Source organism: Sapajus apella, unplaced genomic scaffold, assembly GCF_009761245.1.
Source record: "Sapajus apella isolate SASKATOON/1434 unplaced genomic scaffold, GSC_monkey_1.0 scaffold15, whole genome shotgun sequence".
NCBI lineage: Eukaryota > Metazoa > Chordata > Mammalia > Primates > Cebidae > Sapajus > Sapajus apella.
The window spans coordinates 1,939,106-1,960,785 of record NW_022436955.1 but is presented as its reverse complement, the minus strand read 5'-3'; the positions used below and the strand labels follow the sequence as shown (position 1 = coordinate 1,960,785).

At 46.1% G+C, this 21,680-nt stretch overlaps 1 protein-coding gene across 6 annotated transcripts in view; it reads left to right on the top strand.

Moving 5' to 3' along the window:
• KIFC3 (kinesin family member C3) overlaps positions 1 to 21,680 on the top strand; it is a 104,236-nt gene that overhangs the window by 2,998 nt on the left and 79,558 nt on the right. The window contains exon 1 of one of the 6 annotated variants that reach the window (XM_032284019.1): positions 8,695 to 8,895. The exons of 4 other annotated variants lie outside the window; for them this stretch is intronic. The gene's annotated coding sequence lies outside the window, so the exon portion shown is untranslated. Of the gene's footprint in view, positions 1 to 8,694; positions 8,896 to 21,680 lie in introns of those variants that run through there. One more of the 6 variants, XM_032284023.1, reaches the window with a different exon arrangement.

Genomic DNA, 21,680 nt, shown 5'->3' with positions numbered 1-21,680 from the left:
CCTGGGTTCAGGCAATTCTCCTGCCTCAGCCTCCTGAGCAGCTGGGACTACAGGCACGCGCCACCATGCCCAGCTAATTTTTTGTATTTTTAGTAGAGACGGGGTTTCACCATGTTGACCAGGATGGTCTCGATCTCATGACCTCGTGATCCACCCGCCTCGGCCTCCCAAAGTGCTGGGATTACAGGCTTGAGCCACCGCGCCCGGCCTTACTCTGTCTTTATAGAATTTCCTAGGGAAGAATTAAGAGGGTTTCACCTGCTCCACTTGCTTTATTTTATTTTATTTTTGAGACAGAGTCTCACTCCGTTGCCCAGGCTGGTGCGCGGTGGCACAATTTTAGCGCTCTTCAACCTCTGCCTTCTGGGTTCAAGCCATCCTTCCTCCTCAGCCCCCTGAGTAGCTGGGACTACAAGCATGCATCACCACACCCAGCTAATTTTTGTATTTTTAATAGAGACAGGGTTTCTCCATGTTGGCCAGGCTGGTCTTGAACTCCTGACCTTAAGTGATCTGCCCGCCTCAGCCTCCCAAAGTGCTGGGATTACAAGTGTGAGCCACTGCGCCTGGACTTGTTTTTGTTTTAAATGTTTGTGGGGGAATGTAGAGATGAAATTGGTGGTTCTGTTTGTAGTGACCTGCACAGTTGCTCTCCCACTGTAACTGGTATATGACTTCGGGGGTGTGGGAGGAGTGTTGCATGTGGGAAATTTCTAAGGCTGATGTAGACATAATCTTGGGGTCTGTAGCAGCTCAGCAGGAATGAATGAGCCCCCTGCTGGAGTTTCTGAGAGCTTCGTGAAAACACCTATAATTAGTATCTCCTCAGTGAGACTGTTTTTACGCTTTAACTAAAGCCATTAATTCCATCTTAACTGCATGAAGCAAACACAGGAATAAGGAGGGTGAGGAACGCGGCCTTAAGTCTGGAAGTGGAAGCAGAAAAAATACTGAAGCTGAGAATATACATTAGTAAACTCTTATTTTTGGTGTGTGTCTTCAGTGTTGACATTTCTGGAAAGGCTTGTATCTCCTCTTTGGGATCAGGCACAATGTTATCTTTGCTGCCCACCGCAGTGTAAAGTCGTAGGGTAGTCATGGCTTCCAGGAAATCTCTAATCCTCCTTCTGTTTCAGAAACTGTTCACGTACTTTCTGAAACAAAGAGGTGGATATGGTCCTATGTATTATATTAAGACAAGAAGAATGTAAAATAAAAGCATCTGTTTGCCTTTTTTGTTATAAAAACAAATACTTCATAGGATATTTTTCTATGCATTTGTCTGTCTTGATATATAAATTGGCTTCAGCTGTTTCTGTGTTCCAGGGACGGGAAGGCTTCTTCTCCTAGGGGTAAAGTGCTCTGTGCCTGGGCAGACATATCATGGACATTTGGGTTGCAATGAGGCTCTAAGCCTAAAAGAAACTAAATTTCTTTGCTCATTCAGTATCAGGAAAGCTATAAAAAAGAAAGAAAGAAAGAAAGAAAGAAGAAAGAAAGAAAGTAAGTAAGTAAGTTATTGCAGCACTATTCACAATAGCAAAGATTTGGAACCAACCCAAATAACTATCAATGATAGACTGGTTAAAGAAAATGTGGCACATATACATCATGGAATACTATGCAGCCATAAAAAAGCATGTATTCATGTCCTTTGCAAGGACACAGATGAACCTGGAAATCATCATTCTCAGCAAACTAACACAGGAACAGAAAACCAAACACCATATGTTTCTCTCATAAGTGGGAGTTGAACAATGCAAACACAGGGAGTTGAACGATGAGAACACAGGGAGGGGAACATTACACACTAGGGTCTGTTGGGGGTTGGGGGGTTAGGGGAGGGATAGCATTAGGAGAAATCTCTAATGTAGATGACGGGCTGATGGGTGCAGCAAACCACCATGGCACATGTATACCTATGTAACAATCCTGCACGTTCTGCACATGTATCCCAGCACTTAAAGCATAACAAAGAAAGAAAGAAAGGAAGTTTTAGAAGGTTCTGGGAGACTTACAAAAGTCAGAAATAGGCTAACAGTCTCAGAAGGCCAAGCTGAAGTCAGGGGACCTAGAACAAGATTTGGAAGCTTATAGGTTCCAAGCTGTGCTAAGGAAGAAGAGACAGTATCTTATGCATGGTGATTCCTGGCCTTCACGTTTAGTCTTTCCTGAGGATGTTGGCAGAAACCAGAACATATGCTTCTCTAAAGATCCTTGGAAGATACACAGCACACAGGGAGAGTGGGCCTGTGTGGCTCTGCCTTGGAATTAAAGCATTGGTGTATCTTTTGCAGGTGGATTTTGTGATATGTGGTCAGTTGTAGGCATTACTAATCAATAGCAATCTGTCAGATTCATTGGTATCAGGGTAAATGCTGGGCTCACAAAATTAGGAAGTGTTCCCTGCTGTATTTTCCGAAAGAGAATTGAAGAACTGGAGTTATATCTTCTTGGATTGTTTGACAAAATTCACTAGTAAAACCATCTGGACCTAAGTTTTCTTTTTTGGAAGGATTTTAGCTATGAATTCAATTTCTGCTAACAGATATAGGACTATTTAGTCTGTCTATTTCTTCTTGGGTGGGCTTTGGTAGTTTGTGGCTTTAAGAACTTGGCCTATTTCATCTAAACTGTCAAACTTATGTGCACAGAGTTGTTTGTGATATTTCCTTATTATCCTTTTAACATCTGTGAGGTCTTTATTATATCCACTCTTTCCCTTCTGATATTGGTAGTTTCTGTCTTCTCCCTTTTTCTCTGTCAGTCAAGGTAGCAGTTTTATCAATCTTTTCAAATAATCAGCTTTTGATTTTATCGGTTTTTCTCTTTTTTTTTTTTTTTTAAACATTTCCTTTCCCTTTCCTTTCCCTTTCCCTTTCCCTTTCCCTTTCCCTTTCCCTTTCCCTTTCTTTCCTTTTTTCTTTTCTTTTCTTTTCTTTTTGAGACAGGGTCTCTGCTACCCAGGCTGGAGTGCACTGCAACTTCCACCTCCTGGGCTCAAGTGATCATCACACCTCAACCTCCAAAGTATCTGGGACCACAGGGGTGTGCCACCATGCCAGCTAATTTTTGTATTTTTTTGTAGAGCCAGGGTTTCACCATGTTGCATAGGGTGGTCTCAAACTCCTGGGCTCAAGCCATTTGTCCACTTTGGCTTCCCTAAGTGCTGGGATTACAGGCATGAGCCACTGTGCCCAGTCATTTTCTTTTCTTTTTTCTTTTTTTTTTTAGAGACGGGGTCTCGCTATGTTGCCCAGGCTGGAGTGCAGTGGCTATTCACAGGCGTGATGCCACTAGTGATCAGCACGGGAGTTTTGACTGCTCCATTTCCGACCTGGGACAGTTCATCCCTCCTTAGGCAACCTGGTGGTCCCCAATTCCAGGGAGGTCACCATATTGATGCTGAACTTAGTGCAGACACCCGATCGGCATAGTGCACTACAGCCCAGAACTTCTGGGCTCAAGCCATCCCCCAGCCTCAGCCTCCCGAGTAGCTGGGACTACAGGCATGCGCCACTGCACCCAGCTCTTTTCTTTATTTAAATTTTAATTATATAGAGACAGGGTCTTCCTATGTTGCCCAGGCTGGTCTCAAACACCTGGGCTCAGGTGATCCTCCCACCTCGACCTCCCAAAGTGCTGGGATTACAGGTGTGAGCTCCTGCACCCAGCCCTATTTTTTCCATTTTATTAATTTCTGCTCTTAATATTTTTTTGGGTTTTTTTTTTTTTTTTTTTTTTTTTTTTTGGTGTCTTGTTCTGTCACCCAGGCTGGAGTGCAGTGGCATGATCTTGGCAAACTGCAACCTCTGCCTCCGGGTTCAAGCAATTCTCCTGCCTCAGCCTCCTGAGTAGCTGGGACTATAGATGTATACCACCATGCACAGCTAATTTTTGTATTTTTAGTAGAGATGTGGTTTTGCCAGGTTGGCAAATCATCCCATCTCCTGTCTCACCATCAGTTGTAATCTTGGCTGCCATTATTCTGAGACCTACGAAAGGGCGGGAGGCCAGAGGTCTCAGTGTTCTGAGTGAATTTCGAGTCATTTCTGGGTTTCGGGTGTGGTGCTTCCTCAGCCCCTCTGGGCCAGGTGGTCCGAAATCCAGATTCCTTAACACCTTTTGTCTGCTGTTTTTTTCCTCTTCTATTATCTTTATTTTTATCGATTTTTATTTTTTAAATCCTTTATAGTCATTTCATTTGGGTTCAGGGTGGCATGGAAATGAATCCAAACATTCAATCTTCAGCTAGAAATCCTATAATTAATATTTTACTTCAAGAGGTTTAGTTCAAAGCATATTTCCATTAGGAGAAAAAAATTGTTCCGTAAGCCCCAATGAGCCAAACTAGGAGAGACTAAAGGGACCTATAAAGCGAAAAGATTCTATATTCCTCTTACAGGGGTCGAATAGCAATTCTAAGTAGACTGTCAAAAGCCAAATATGTATACTGTAATTTCTAGAGCAATTTTAAAACTTTTTTTCGTATAGAATAGAAATTTTTTTGTAAAGAATTCAAATTAGTATGTTATAGTATATTTCTTTGTATAGAAACACTATATAAATACACACCTAGAAAATCCTGAAGACAAGCAAAAAAACTTAAAACAATTTTAAAATAAGAAATATAATCAAAACCCAATAGATACATTAAAATGGCATACTAAAAGTATTCAGATAATCTCCCAGGCGCAGTGGCTCATGCCTGTAATCCCAGCACTTTGGGAGGATGAGGTGGGTGGATCACATGAGGTCAGGAGTTCAAGACAAGACTGACCAGCATGGTGAAACCCATCACTACTAAAAGTACAAAAATTAGCTGGGTGTGGTGGTACACGCCTCCCAAGTAGCTGGGATTACAGGCATGCACCACCAAGCCCGGCTAATTTTCTATTTTTAGTAGAGATGGGGTTTCACTAAATTGGCCAGGCTGCTCTCAAACTCCTGACCTCAGGTGATCCTCCCACTCGGCCTCCCAGAGTGCTGGGATTACAGTGTGAGCCACCACTCCTGACCCCATTAACTATTTTCTAAACACCTCTACCCATATCTTCTATAGGCAGTGAGTTTATGTTCTCCTTCCCTTCGTAAGACAAAGGACACCAACTCTGTAGTTTAAAAGACTACATTGACTTTCAAATTCTTAGAGAAGTGCCACCATGAACCCTCAGAGCACTTAATAAGGGCTTTAAAATAATTAAATCAGTAATAACAAAGTAAAGGCCGTCACAGATGCACACACACAGCATTTTGTTTCAATCGATCTGGTGTGTGTTAAGTTGGAATTGTCATTATCTACAAGGTAATTTATCTCCATTAAACTGGTCTGTAGAGGATACATTGATGAATGAAATCTGGGTTTCATTACTTTGTTTATTTACAACATACCCTTTCTACTGAGATCACCAATTATTAAGAAACTGTTATGGTAGTTGCCTTAAATTGGTTAACTGGGTTTCTGTCTCCAAAAAGGCTTAAATTTAGACAGGTTAGAGCCACAGACATAAACCTCTAAAGCTTATTACTAACTCCTCTGCTAATCCCTGTACTGCCTGATCACTCAGCTACTATTGTTCTCTGCTTATGGAAAAGCACATAAAAAGTGTAGTACTTACCATGACATCTCCGGGAAAGAACAGTTTGAGGATTCTAGGATTAGTGTTTAAGTGGAACCGGGGAAGGGAGAAGAAATGAAATCATCATAGAATGTTCTCATGAAGCTTAATTTTATGTGAATATTTTCCACCTTGAAAACAAAGTTTAAGGTCACAGTTGCCAGGGAATATCTTTGTTTTTATTTATTTATTTACAGAAAACCTCTAGTTTTTTGTTATGGCTGCCTGAAGGTGTCACACACATTAAGTCCTAAGACATGCTAAATCTTTTTCTTAAAAGCCCTATGTAAAAAAAAACAACAAAAACCAAAACCCTACGTAGCCATTCTTAGAGCATCTTTTTAGCAAGAGAGACATTTTAGTAGTCTGCACACAGAATTGGAGATCAGATTCATATGGGTATATTTTAATTTTAATTTTTTGAGACAGGCCTCATTCTGTCGATCAGGCTGGAGGAGCAGTGGCTCAGTCACAGCTCACTGCAGCCTCAAACTCATGGGCTCACAAAATCCTCTGGACTCAGCCTTCCCAGTAGCCAGGGCTACAGGCATGCACCACTATGCGCGGCTGATTTTTAGAATTTTTTGTAGAGATAGGATCTCACTATATTGTGCAGGCTGGTCTGCATCTCCTGACCTCAAGCAGTCCTCCCACCTCAGCCTCCCGGAATGCTGGGATGAGTCACCATACCTAGCCTCCATACTGCCATCTTGATGCTGGTCCTGAATTTCGGCACTTTCTGTGTGGTCCTTCTTAAGTTGGCTAAACCACTCTCTGTTGCCCTCCAGCTTTTTTTTTTTTTTTTTTTTTTTTTTTGGGGGGGGTCCTGCTCTGTCGCTAGACTAGAGTGCAGTGGTGTGATCGTGGCTCACTGCAACTTCCGCCTCCCTGGTTCAAGCAATTCCCCCGTCTCAGCCTTCTGAGTAGCTGGGATTACAGGTGCACGCCACCATGCCCAGATAATTTTTTGTATTTTAGTAGAAACAGGGTTTCACCATGTTGGTCAGGATGGTCTTGAACTCCTGACCTCGTGATCCGCCCGCCTCAGCCTCCCAAAGTGCTGGGATTACAGGCGTGAGGCACCACGCCCTGCCATTGCTTCCAGCTTCATACTAAAGAAAACAATGAAGAAATAACAAAGCTGGGACACCTCTTACTTCTCAAGGGCATCATCAAAACAAATGAATGTTCATCTGAACAAAATGAGCTTCTAGCTTTAATGGACTCTCCAAAATGCATGGCAGCTTCAAGGCATTAGACAGGAAATAACAATAATAAAACTTTGATTTCTTTACAAAGATGATCCAACAATAATTTCTCAGAGTATTTAAAAATTGTTTTTGCAAAGAACTCTTCTGGCATCCAGGCCAACCATGGTGGTTCATGCCTATAATCCCAGTACTTTGGGAGGCCGAGGCAGGTGGATCACTTGAGGTCAGGAGTTCAAGACCCACCTGGTCAACATGGCAAAACCCCATCTCTACCAAGAATTAGCCAGTTGTGGTGGTGTGCACCTGTGGTCCCAGCTACTTGGGAGGCTGAGGCATGAGACTCTCTTGAATCCAGGAGGCAGAGGTTGCAATGAGCTGAGATCAAGCCACTGCATTCCAACCTGGGGACAGAGTGAGACTCTGTCTCAAAAAACAAACAAACACTCTTTTGGCATCTGGACTTAATCTAAAAATATATTATTGAACAATAAGGTCAGAGGAAAAGAAAAGTATCCGTGTTCTCTTACACAATCATATCATCTGCAAATTTCTTTCATGACCCGCCTCCCCTGCTTATAACAGAAAATTGGGCAGCCGTGTGTGTGTGTGTGTGTGTGTGTGTGTGTGTGTGTGTGTGTGTGAATTCTACAAATCGACGGAATCAATTTGTGGAATCTCTGATCTTTTTCTATCCATAGAACACTCCTAACACCAAATGTGTGTGGTTTCCCCCCCACACCAATCAATCCTCTGTGACACCAGCTGTATGTCCTACAATTTTTAAAAATTATTTTTTATGGACACAGGATTTTTACCATGTTGCCCAGGCTGGTCTCAAACTCCTGGGCTCAAGCAATCCTTCCATCTCAGCCTCCCAAAGTGCTGGGATTATAGGTGTGAGCCGCCTCATCCAGCCTAAATATATTTCCCCTCCTTCCCTCCCTCCCTTCCTTCTTTCCTTCCTTCCTTCCTTCCCTCCCTCCCTCCTTCCTTCCTTCCCTCCCTCCCTCCCTTCTTCCCTCCTTCCCTCCTTCCTTTCTTCTTTCCTTCCTTCCTCCTTCCTCCCTCCTTTCCTTCTTTCTTTCCTTCCATCCCTTCCTCCCTCTCTTTCTTCCTTCTCTCTCTCCCTTACTTCCTTCTTTCCTTCCTTTTCTTCCTTCCCCCTTCCTCTTTCCTTTCCTTTCCTTTCCTTTCCTTTCCTTTCCTTTCCTCTTCCCTCCCTCCCTCCCTTCCTTCCTTGACAGAGTCTTGCCCTGTCACCTCAGGCTGGAATGCAGTGGTGCAATTTGGCTCACTGCAACCTCCACCTTCTGGGTTCAAGAGATTCTCATGCCTCAGCCTCCAGAGTAGCTGAGATTACAGGTGTGTGCCACCACACCTGGCTAATTTTTGTATTTTTAGTAGAGATGGGATTTTGCCATGTTGGTCAGGCTGGTCTCCAAATCCTGGCCTCAAGTGATCCGCCCACCTTGGCCTCCCAGAGTGCTGGGATTACAGGCATGAGCCACTGCATCCGGCCTAAATAGATTTCTCATACCACAGAATCACAAAGGAAAACAAACTTCTTTTTATAGGTCATTTCTTTGTTTAGCTCATAAAAGAGTTATCCCAGGTCACAGTAAAGCTCATGAAATTCACGTAAGTAGAAGGTTTCTCAAAACCCACCCTGGAGTGTTTGTTTGGGAAAGAAATTGTACCTGTCAGAAGGAAACGAAAGTGAATGGGTGGCACAGCCTGGAACCAGCTGCAGGGGTGACACTTCTAATCTGCTTTTCTCATTCTCGTTAACAACCAGATGGAGTGGGGGAGAAAGGAGGGAGGATGGGCTGTCTGTGACCAGCTTCCTTAAAGGGTTTGACATGAGAATTTGCATCTATTCGGGCTGAACAGCACGGTCACTCTCCGCCCAGGTGGCGGGTTTCCCAGCAGAGGTTGCATTCCAGCGTCTGCAGAGAGTCCACTTCGGTTAGGGTCACCCTCCACCTGCCTTCTTCAGCAATCAAGATTTTTATTTAGAAAGCCTGCAAAGCCCTGCGTCCAGGTTGGAGGCAGCCAGGAGCCCACAGGTAGGGAAAGGATGCATAGCTCATGGCTCTGTCTGCTTCTCCTGGCCTTATTTGAGGTCTGGAACCAGGAGCCCCACAGTGCTCTCTGGGCAGCAGAGGACCCAGCAGTGTGGTCCTCTACTGCCCAGCTGCACCCAGGGACAGGGGTGGAGTTCTCCCTCCACCTGGCCACCACCAGCCCGTGGAGGTCCAGCCCTTTCCTGCTATGGTGGGGAGGGAGTGGGCACAGGCTTACAAGGGTCCTGGCATGGCAAGGAAGGGTCTCCAGGTCCCTTGCCTCATCTCCTTTTCCCCCATCTCCTCTCCTGTGGGGCAGGGAAATCAAACGCATTTCCTCTGTTCTCTTTCTCATCTTTGTTTTCACAAAAACTCCACAGCTCTCAGGGCACCCCCTTCCTTTCGCAAATATTTATAGAACCCCCTGTAAGTGTCAGACTTTACCAGCTGCCCGGGAGACACTGGCAAACAATATAGGAAAAGATCTCCGCCGCTCAGAGGCGAGTCTCCCTCATAGAGGAGAAGAGGGAGTAAATAATAGGCACGAAAATACATTGACATTTTGTCTGTTGGAAGGTGTTAAATGCGATGACTAAAAAACAAACACGAACCAACCAAACAGCAGAGTAAGGGGTGCCAAGAGCTGGGGCAGAGGTGGAAGACGAGGAGCGAGCTGTGGTTTTAACTGAGGAGATCAGGGAGAGTCTTCTTGAGGAACAGGCGCCTGAGCAGGTGTGGAGGGAGGGAGGGAGCCCTGTGGATATCTGGGGAGAGAGTGTTCAAGGTGGAAGAACCCATGCCAAAGCGCTGGGGCTGTCTGGCAGATTTTAGGAGCAGAGCAAAGGTGTTGGGAGGGATAGGAGGCTTGGAGCAGAGAGGGCTTGCGTGCCACTGCAAAACCTTGGTTTTTACTGGAAGCGATATGGGGACTGTTGGGAATAGATGTTGGATATAGATGCTCAGTGCCACAAAGAAAAATCAGCACTGAGACAAAGGATCTTTCAGCAATGCAATTTTTGCTTCCTGAACTGCAGGAGGGGTACTCTCGCTAGCCATCTTGCCATAAGAGTGGCACAGACGGCTTTGGGCAGAGAGTGATGTGATTGGCTTCGGTTTTAACAGGATCACTCAGGCCACTGAGTTGGGAGGTGATTGCAGCAGGTCAAGGACTATTGCAGGAGTCTAGGGAGAGATGGTGGGACAGTGGCGGTGATGAGAAGCGGGCAGATTCTGGGTCATATTCGAAGGTCGAGCCAGCAGGAGTTGTAACTGAGAGGATGTAGGGTGTGAACGAGAGCGAGAGTCCACGATGCCTGCCGTGTGCACGGAGTCACAGGAAGGATCCAGGTGCTATTGACTGGGATGAGAAGGCTGGAGGAGAAACCAGATTTGTGGGGAATGAAAATCAAAGTTCCAGTTTGGACATCGAATTCCCACTTGGCTGTCAGGAGCCTAGTTCACTTAATTTTTGTCTCCCTGCTATAAAAATTCTAATTCTTCTCAAGACCGTACGGGCTGCAGAGGAGATGCGCTGGCTAAATGACCCAAAGGGCAACATTTCAAGAACCCTGCTGGTGACTTGGGTCAGTCCCTGGAAACTGAAAATCCTGTCCTCAAAGCCTTTTAATTGCTGAGCTAATGACTGAATGCCTGCCTTGTTCAACACCATAGCCACTGCAGGGTCCAGCTAGGAATTGGTGAACCAAGCAGAAAATTCCAGGGCACAGGCTGCTGTGGGCTCCAGAGTAGAAGACTGTGCTCCTGCAGCCTCTTAGAGCGAGACGGGCTGCAGGCTGCCATGTTTGCTGTTCCAGCCCTGGTTTGGCTCTGTTCGAACACCTGGGCCCTGCGGAGGGGGCGGCGGGAAGAGTGGGACAGAGACCCCAGCACAGGCCAGGAGGAGGCCCCCGGCTGGCCCAGCCCTACCACCTCCAACAAAGATATTCTTGCTGAACTCCAATGCCCCTCCGCAGGGAGCATCCTGATCTCAGAGACACAAGGCTATGGCTTTCAGGTAAGGGACCTGCACCAAAACTTGCCAATGGGTTTCCTTTTTTTTTTTTTTTTTTTTTTTTTTTTTTAATGCTCCCCACCAAGACAGAGTCTTGCTCTGTTGCCCAGAGCAGAAGTGTAATGGAGTGATATTGGCTCATTGCAACCTCCGCCTCCAGAGTTCAAGCAATTCTTCTGCCTCAGCCTCCCAAGTAGCTGGGATTACAGGCGAATGCCACCACACCCAGCTAATTTTTGTATTTTTAGTAGAGACGGGGTTTCACCATGTTGGCCAGGCTGGTCTCAAACTCCTGACCTTGTGATCTGCCCGCCTCAGCCTCCCAAAGTATTGGGATTACAGGCATGAGCCACTGCGTGCAGCCTAGGCTACCCTTAGATCAAGGAAAGAAACTTTTTTTTTCTTTTTGAGGTGGATTCTCACTCTCTTGCCCAGGCTGGAGTGGCATGGTACAATTTTTGCTCACTGAAATCTTCATCTCCTAGGTTCAAGTGATTTCCCTGCCTCAGCCTCCCAAGTAGCTGGGATTATAGGTGTACACCACCATGCCCAGCTGTTTTTGTATTTCTTTTTTTTTTTTTAAAGATGGGGTTTCACCATGTTGGCCTGGCTGGTCTTGAACTCCTGACCTCAGGTGATCCACCCACCTCAGCCTCCCAAAGTGCTAGGATTACAGGCGTGAGCCACCGTGCCCGGCTTATTTTTGTAATTTTAGTAGAGACAGGGTTTCACCATGTTGGCCAGGCTGGTCTGGAACTGCTGACCTCAAGTGATCTGCCTGCCTTGACCTCCCAAAGTGCTAGGATTACAGGTGTGAGCCACCACGCCCAGCCAAGGAAAGAAGCATCTCCAGGGTGATGTATTGATGCTTTCCTTTAGGTCTTACAAACATGTCTGAAGATTATTCAATTTACATATTTCCAGTATCTTCTATATTCTCAGAAGCTCCTGCCAACTGCCCAGATCTGACTCACAGAGCACCAGGGATTTTGTTTGTGTTATATTTTTCGTAGAGATGGGATCTTGCTGCGTTGCTTAGGCTGGTCTTGAACTCCTGGGCTCAAGCAATCCTCTCGTCTCAGCCTCCTGGAATTCTGGGATTACAGGCTGAGGTTAGGAGTTCCAAACCAGCCTGGCCAATATGGTGAAGGTCCATCTCTACTAAATATACAAAAATTAGCTGGGCATGGTGGCGCACGCCTATAATCCTAGCTACTTGGGAGGCTGAGGCAGGAGAATTGCTTGAACCTGGGACCATTTTTAAGACCATTTTTCTAATGATGAGTATCTATGCAGCCAGGGCATCAGGGCATCAGAACCCAGCACCATCAGTTCTTGGCAAGGGCCTTGAGCAAGTCACTGGATCAGCCTGCATGTCAGTTTCTGCCTTTGTGAAATGGGCTAACAGCACATGGTGATGAGGTGAAGCAGGTAAAGTGCATGGTCCCGAATCTTGTTGGCAGGAAGTGCCCAGTAAAGGGCGGTCAGTATTCACGTTCCGACTGTCTCATGGGTGAATCTCTGTCCAGTGGTTCAGAATTAATTGAAAATCCTTTTATCTGAAATATTTTGCCCTGATTTGCCTATGAGATTATTTTATACACAGTTCCTGGCACAGAGTAGGGGCTGTATGATATTTTTATTTATTTATTTATTGAGACAGTTTTATTCTTGATGCCCAGGCCGGAGTGCAATGGTGCAATCTCGTCTTACTGCAACCTCTGCCACCCAGGTTCATGCGATTCTCCTGCCTCAGCCTCCGAAGTAGCTGGAACTATAGACATGTGCCACCACACCTGGCTAATTTTTGTATTTTTAGTAGAGACAGGGTTTTGCCTTATTGGTCAAGCTGGTCTTGAACTCCTGTCCCTCAGGTGATCTGCCTGCCTCGGCCTCCCAAAGTGCTGGGATTACAGGCATGAGCCACTGTGCCTGGCTGTGCTCTTTATCTATTTAGAGGATTTTATTTTTTTGAGATGAAGTCTCACTCTTGTTGCCCAGGCTAGAGTGCAATGATGCAATCTTGGCTCACTGCACCCTCCCAGGTTCAAGCAATTCTCCTGCCTCAGCTTCCTGAGTAGCTGGGATTAGAGGTGCCTGCCACTACACCATTTTTGTATTTTTAGTAGAGATGGGGTTTCACTATGTTGGCCAGGCTGGTCTCAAACTCCTGCCCTCAGGCTATCCGCCTGACTCGGCCTCTCAAAGTGCTGGGATTACAGGCATGAGCCACTGCACCTGGCCTATTTAGAGGAGTTTGAACACCACTGCATGACCTGGTGTTGGGATCTGAACTCTCGCTATACTGTCTGTGTGATCTCAGGCAAGTCACAAAACATCTCCTAACCGTCAGTGTTTGGACTTATTAAAATGGGAATGGTGGGCTATTTCTGGGATGCTATAATAAGGTAATGTAATAATGGGGTGTTATGGGATGCAAAGAGAAAGTAAACGACAGGGGCTGTGAGTCAATGGCCAAGTTGTTCGTCTGATTGAACAGTGTTACTGAATTACGAAATTGAATTACTGATTATTATTGGATTGTTTTTGATGCTATTGCTGTTCTCATTGTTGATAGAATGGTGTCCCCCGAGGCGGGTGTTGGATGTGAGGTTTTGAGTGATTCCTGCTCTGCTGTGCTGGACTGCATGAATTATTTACAAGTTTGTTATCCAGTTCTACTTGATGGATTGATTCCTTCACTCCATAAATATGCAGTGAATGTCCACTCTGTACATGGGGGGCTCTGACCCTGAACCGGCCAGCATACTTCTGACCCCCTGGAGCTTGCATTCCAGGTAGAGGAGGCAGTTAGTGAACAAGATCATTTCAGACAGCACTAAGAAGCACGAAGAGATTTGCTGTTGTTGTTTTGTTTTGAAACAAAGTCTTGCTCTGTCCCCTAGATCGTGCAGTGGCACGATCTCAGCTCTCTGCAACCTCCACCTCCGGGGTTCAAACAATTCTCCTGCCTCAGCTTCCCAAGCAGCTGGGTGTACAGGAACGTGCCACCACATCCACCTAATTTTTTGTATTTTTAGTAAAGATGGGGTTTTGCCATGTTGCCCAGGCTAGTCTCGAACTCCTGGCCTCAAGTGATCCACCCACCTCAGCCTCCTAAACTGTTGGGATTACAGGCGTGAGCCACTACGCCTGGCCTAGGTTTCACTTTAATGTAATAGAGAGCTTTAGGAAGGTGGCAGCTCTTCCTCCGGGTGTTTTGTGGGTCATTTCCCTACCTCCTTCAGGTCTCGGATGCCCTTTTCCACAGAGCCTTCCCTGACTATTCTACTAGAAATTACAACTTCCTACTTAAAGACCTGGAGCCAGGTACAGTGGCTCATGCCTGTAATCCCAGCACTTTGGGAGGCCAAGGCAGGCAGATCACAAGGTCAGGAGTTCGAGACCACCCTGGCCAACATGGTGAAACCCTGTCTTTACTAACAATATAAAAATTACCTGGGTGTGGTGGCGGGCACCTGTAATCCCAGCTACTCGGGAGGCTGAGTCAGGAGAATCACTTGAACCCCGGAGGTGGAAGTTGCAGTGAGCTGAGATCATGCCACTGCACTCCAGCCTGGGTGGCAGAGCGAGACCCTGTCTTAAAAAAAAAAAAAAAAAAAAAAAAAAAAGAGCTGGAAAAAAATCCAGCCATCCACTCCTCCATGTCCTCCTTTGAATTATTTTCTCCACCACTCATATTCTTCAACTACACCCTACATTTCACTCTATAATTTTCGTCTATTGTTCTCTCTTTGCCGATAATGCAAGGTCCAGCAAGGGCTAGAACAGCGCTGCCCAGAGTAGGTGTGCAAATATTGCTGAAGGAGAGACTGGAGAACGTGATAGGGTTGAAGCTGTGGCTTCATAAGGTCCCTCTGGCTGCCTGGTGAAGGAGAATTGCCAGAGGGCCAGAGTGTGGACACAGGAAGCCTAGTGTCCACTAGTAAGGAAGCTTCCAAAGACATCTGGGACAAAGGTGGGAGGTGGCCGGGTTTGACATTGTCTTGCATGTAGAACCCACTCGACTTGGTGACAGCTGGCGTGAGGAGGGAGAAAACTCGTGCTAGGTTTATTTAACTTTTACTTTTTGGAGGCAGAGTCTTGCTATGTTGCCCTGGCTGGCCTTGACTCCTGAGTTGACGAATCCTTCCTAGTTGCTAGAATTATAGGATGAGCCGCTATGTCTGGCAAACTAGGGTTTTGTTTGTTTTTGAAACAGGCTCACTCTGTCACTCAGGCTGGAGTGCAGCGGCGTGATCTCAGCTCACTGCAACCTCCACCTTGGGTTCAAGCAATTCTCCTGCCTCAGCCTCCTAAATAGCTGGAATTACAGGCATATACCACCATGCCCAGTTAATTTTTGTATTGTTAGTAGAGACTAGGTTTTGCCATGTTGGCCAGGCTGGTCTTGAACTCCTGACCTCAGGTGATCCACCTGCCTCGGCCTCCCAAAGTGCTGGGATTACAGGTGAGAGCCACCGTGGCTGGCTAAGCTAGGTTTTTTGACTTGAACAACTGGAGCCATTTACTGAGACTGGGAAGGCTGGGGAGAAACAGGCCAGCGAGAGGACAATCCCATTTGAGGAGTCAGTTCAAGGAGTCTGTTAGGCAGCTGACAGTGGAGTTGTCAATGGAAATGGATGGTGATGAAAAGGAAAGTGCTTAAAATAGAGGAGAAGCTGCTGGATTGATGAATATGAGTTGCTCAAGGATGCTGGAATTTTGGATCCGGGGCAGGGGAGGGGAACCTCAAACTTAGATATAAGTTTGGATAAATAAACCTGACACTCTTATTACATTCAAATGTAAAGCAATGAATAATGTTAGCCAAAATGCCTGCATTTTCAAGTCACAGGAAGTGCTTTAGGATAAATTTCAATGAAATTTAAAACAAAATGAAGAGAACGATGATGGGGAGGACTACAATTTATAGGGGTTTTTTGAGGGGGTGTTTCAGTTATAGAGACATTTATAAATAATCTTTATTATTATTATTATTATTATTGAGACATGGTCTTGCTCTGTCACCCAGGCTGGAATGCAGTGGCACGATCATAGCTCACTGTAGCCTCTACCTTCCCATCCCAAGTGATCCTCCCACCTTAGCCTCCCAAGTAGTTGGGACCACACATGTGCACCACCATGCCTGGAATTTTTTTTTTCTTTTTTTTAGAGACGGAGTCTCTCCTTATTGCCCAGGCTAGTCTTGAACTCCTAAGCTCAAGGGCTCCTCCTGCCTTGGCCTCCCCAAAGTGCTGGGATTATAGCCATGACCTACCACACCCAGCTAATCTTTATTATTTTAGAGGAGGCATATCACCATCCCAGATATGACTTCTTTTTAATTTTTTTAGAGACGGGGTCTCCCTCTGCCACCCAGGCTGTAGTGCAGTGGCTTGATCATGACTCACTGCAGCCTCAACTTCCTGGCCTCAAGTAATCCTCCCACCTCAGCCTCCCCAAGGGCTGATGTTACAGGTGTGAGCCACTGTGCCCAGCCTCAAAATAAGGGTTCTTTAACAGAACACTATTCTCAGTTTTAGGAGAAGATCCCGTGTATCTCCCCACTAATCCCCCACTCTGTACCTTGCTAGTCAGGCCTCCCCAGCATCCCCAGGGGCCATTTCATCCACGTCATCTTTCCACCAAGAGCATAACACAGCTACACACGGTGGTGCCTTTTTGTCGTTTGATTTCCACACACAGAGATGCTGCAGATTTTTATGGGATGGGATTGGCGGTAACTCTAAGGTGCAGGAGTGGCTCAGAAAGCAAAGATGACAAGGGCAAACTGGTGAAGAAATGGATTAAGCAAAGCTATGATCAAGCATAACCCTGATGGGCTTCTTGAAAGCATTTTGCTTTTTGGCAAATGGAAGCTGCAACACCATAGCAATTTCAGCTCGCTCTTCCTCCTGGGAAGTCACAAAAGCAATATTTTCCACCTAAAGATTTTCCTGTCCCTGTGAAAATGATTTGCTGACGGCGCCTGTTTTCCCACTCGGGGCTGTGCTTTTGGAACACCGTCTTGTCTACACGCGCTAGGTAATAGATATGCATGAAGCCGCGCCTTTGAGAGAAATTGCTGCAGACAAGAGTAGGCAGGGCTGTAACCAGGTGGCTGTGTCTGGAACTCCCAGGATGTGTTTAGTATTCCATGTGTGTCAGCCTCAAAAACTGCGTGGTTGCAAGGATCCAGCCAGGGCTGCCTCTTGTATTTGCTGTGCAGTTTGTGGGGCGCAGGAATTCTGAATCTCAGAGGCTGCTTGGAGGAGGTTTGTAGCTGAGCCATCAGCTGCTCTTGCAGGTGAATTTGAGTTTAATTCCATCCCCAGCTGCGAGGCTTGGGAGGCTGCTCATCCCCTACATTTTTCTCTTTGTTCTTTGGCAGCAGATTTGCTTGCAATGTGTGGTTTGGTGCAGAAAACAGCTGCTCCTTCAGAAGATGAAAGGTGATTCCGCACTCTTGAAAGATTTAAGCTGTGCTGTGCTTCCTCCTCATCTTATTTTTTTTCCCTAACCCCGGCTACTTGACCCTGGTTCAGCGGCCCACCGGGAGTTAGCCGACCTGGGTCTGGGCTGAGCTCTGCCACGGCCACTCTGTATGGCCCTCCACCTGAACCTCAGCGTTCCATCCACGCAGTGAGCAACTTCACCATTGGCTCCACCGCCTTCACACGGTGAGGTTGGCTCTGCCTGCTGTGGATGTTCTGAGGTAGGGGGTTTTCTGTGCACTGTTAAAGACCCGATTCCCAAGGCCTTGTCTGGGAGCAGTACCAACCCCTCCAATTATGAAGACTAATGGGGGAAACAGACACACCCTCATCCTTGCACATCCCTGAGGACACGTGTCTGCTCACACCTGCCCAGAACAAATGCTGGGAAAATGAAAATGTCAGTTACATGGTTGCTATGGCAACGTGGTCTCATGTTTGCTGCGTTTTCTTTTTCTTTTTTTTTTTTTTTTGAGACTGAGTCTTGCTCTCAGTCCCTGATTGGAGTGCAGGGACCCAGGCTGGAGTGCAGGGACAGTATCTTGACTCACTGCAACCTCTGCCTCCTGGGTTCAAGCGATTCTCCTGCCTCAGCCTCCTGAATAGCTGGGATTACAGGTTTGCACCACCACTCCTGGCTAATTTTTGTGTATTTAGTAGAGATGGGGTTTTGCCTTGTTGCCCAGGCTGGTCTCGAACTCCTGGGCTCAAGCGATCCCCCCACCTCCATTTCCGAAAGTGTTGGGATTACAGGTGTGAGCCACCACCTGGCCCTGCTGCTACATTGTCAGTGTCGTATGTTTTTTTCTATTGAGTTAATTGAATTCCTTGGTTGTCGCCCTCACTCCCCAACTGTCACCCTTGCAAAACACTTACGTACACAAACGCACACACACTATACACGCTGGTTTCTAAAGACTAGCAGAGCCTCTGATGTATCTCTAAAGGGCTGAGATAAGGCAGGGTACAGTGGCTCACACCTGTAAGCTCAATACTTTGGGAGACCAAAGCAGAAGGATCACTTTATACCAGGAGTTTGAGACCAGCCTGGGCTACACCACAAGAACCCGTCTCAATAAAAAGGTTTTAAAAAATTAGTGGGTTATGATGGTGTGTGCCTATAGTCTCAGCTACTCAGGAGGCTGAGGTGGAAGGATTGCAACAGTCCAGGAGACTGAGGCTGCAGTGAGCTATGATGGCACCACTGTACTTCAGCCTGGGCAACAGAGCAAGACCCTGTCTCAAAAAAAAATACAAACAAAAATACATAAATGGCTGAATGAAAGCCAGGAGAACAGTTTTGGAGCAAGACTGTACATTTTTTTTTTTCTTTTTGTGCCTTTCTGGGTAGTTCAATTAGACAGAGGACATTTGCAGCCTTAGACCAGAAAATCTCTACCATTAATTCCCTTCTCGACCTTGGCCAGAGCTGGTCAACTTCTGCCCAGAGGCTTAGCTCTTCATCAAGAGAAAATAATGCTCTTAGCTCCACCAAGCTGATAAGGGCCAATGAGAAAATGCCTGCACTGGCCAGGCACAGTGGCTCACACCTGTAATCCCAGCATTTTGGGAGGCTGAGCAGGGAGGATCTCTTGAGCCCAGGAGTTCCAGGCCAGCCTGGGCAGCATGGTGAAACCTTGTCTCTACCAAAAATACAAAAATTAGCCAGACGTAGTGGAATGCCTGTAGTCCCACCTACTTGGAAGCCTGAGGTGGGAGGATCTCTAAACCCCAGGAAGGTCAAAGCTGCAATGAGCCCATGACCTTGCTACTGCATTCCAGCCTGGGTGACAGAGGCCTTGACTCAAAGCAGAAAATTCCTGCCCAACCTGAGTTCCCTGAGAAGTGCAGCCCGAATGCCAGCTTCAGGCTGGTGACTGGGTTTCACTCTGGAATCTAGTGTGTTCTGGGTTGGAAATGAGGGCCTGGAGACAGGTGCCTGGGCTGGAATGGAGTTTTTGTTTTTTCTCTCTCTTTTTTTTTTTTTTTTTTTTTTTTTTTAGACAGAGTCTCCTCTGTTGCCCAGGCTGGAGTGCAATGGTGCGATCTCAGCTCACTGCAACCTCTGCTTCCCAGGTTCAAGCCATTTTCATGCCTCAGCCTCTTGAGTAACTGGGGTTACTGGCACACACCACTATGTCAGGCTAATTTTTACGTTTTTATTAGAGACAGAGTTTCTCCATGTTGGCCAGGCTGGTCTGGAACTCCTGACCTCAAATGATCCACCTGCCTCTGCCTCCCAAAGCGTTGGGATTACAGGCATGAGCCACCGCACCTGGGCTGGAATGGAGTTTTCTTAGCCACAAAACTTTGGGTGAATCACTCAAAACGGTGAATCACAGTTCCTCTGTTCCTAGTCTATGAAACAGGGCTAACAAGAGTAGTACTTACCTCATTGGGTTGTTCTGGTAACCTAATAAAATACCAAAGAAAATGCTAACATGTAATAAGTACCCAGTAGATGTTAACTCATATTATATTAGTACTGGTCGCCAGGAGAGATCCACAAAGGAAAACTGTACTATCAAGTGATCACAGTGCTTTACCGTCCTATACTCACATCTTTGCTGCTTTCTGAAATGCACTCCAGTTTCATCTTTTAGAGCAGGCTGGGACACAAGAAACACACATTCATTTTTTTCTCCCTGGTGATCAATGAGCTGATTGGATTTTTATATTTTCCATTTTGTTTTGTTTTTAAATAAGTCGTTTGCTAGTTACTGTTGCCAAAACCTAAACCTTCTGATGAAACCGTCTATCACTGACTCTTCAAATATCGGTGCTATTGTGCCTTGGGGGAAGAGGCTGCATCTCTCCCATGACTGTAACTAGAATAAAAGATAGAACCCGCCTCTGTTCTTACTCACAGAAGGCGGGGCCTGCAGAGAGCCAGTCTTAGCAAAGAGGAAAGCACAAGAAAGCAGCTCTTCTGTTACATTTTTTTTTTCCTCCCGAATTTTACTATCATGTCCAAGGATCTCCCTCGGTTCCTCAGATCTACCTCCTTGGGAAAGGATATTGGCCGCAGTGATGGCAAAGGTTTGAGCACAGCTCATGAATCGCTGCCTCTGCAGAGTCGCATGCAGTAGAGACACCAACAGGTAACACCCAATCTAGATGGTACCTAAAGGTATTTTTGCAGGGCACAGTGGCTCATGTCTGTAATCCCAGCACTTTGGGAGGCTGAGGCAAGGGGATTGCTTGAGGCCAGGAGTTCAAGAGCAATCTGGGCAACATAGCAAGATCCAGTCTCTACAAAAATTAAAAAAATTAGCCGGGCGTGTGACATGTGCCTGTAGTCCCAGCTATTCAGGAGGCTGAGGTGGGAGGATGGCTTGAGCCAGGGGATTGAGGCTGCAGTGAACCATGATGATACCACTGCACTGCAGCCTGGACAACAGAGTAAGAATCTGTCTCTAAAAATAATAAAATTATAAATAAATAAAAATTTAAAGATATTTTTATTTTACAGAGACTTCAGAATTTTAACACTTTGAAAAAAGGATTGGCCGGGCGGAGTGGCTCACGCCTGTAATCCAAGCACTTTGGAGGCCAAGGCGGGCAGATCACCTGAGGTCGGGAGGTCAAGACCAGCCTGACCAACATGGTGAAACCCCATCTTAATAAATAAAAAAAAAAAACAGAGAAAAAAAGAAAGAAAAAGAAAAAAGGATCAAGGTGAAATGTTTACTGAATAATGAATGAATTGTATAATGTGCAAAACTTTTGAGATAATATTTTTTAATGTTTGAAAAATGTCAGGTGGGCTGGGCAGGGTGTCTCACGCCTGTAATCCCAGCACTTTGGGAGGTCAAGGCGGGTGGATCATGAGGTCAGGAGTTCGAGACCAACCTAACCAACATGGTGAAACCCTGTCTCTACTAAAAACACAGAAAAAAATTAGCCAGACGTGGTGGCACATGCCTCTAATCCCAGCTACTCAGAAGGCTGAGGCAGGAGAATCGCTTGAACCTGGGAGACAGAGGTTGCAGTGAGCCAAGATCATGCCACTGCCCTCCAGCCTGGGCAACAGAGTGAGACTCCATTTCAAAAAAAAAAAAAAAAAAAAAGCCAGAGAGTGCAGTCTGCTCAGGGACAAACCAATGTTTCCTAGCCTAGAATATTTAAGACCAGGAGAGCTCCACTAAGAAACAGTACTGGCTGGGTACGGTGCCTTATGCCTATAATCCCAGCCCTTTGGGAGGCTGAGACAGGCAGATCACCTGAGGTCAGGAGTTCAAGACCAGCCTGGCCAACATAGTGAAACCCTGTCTCTATTA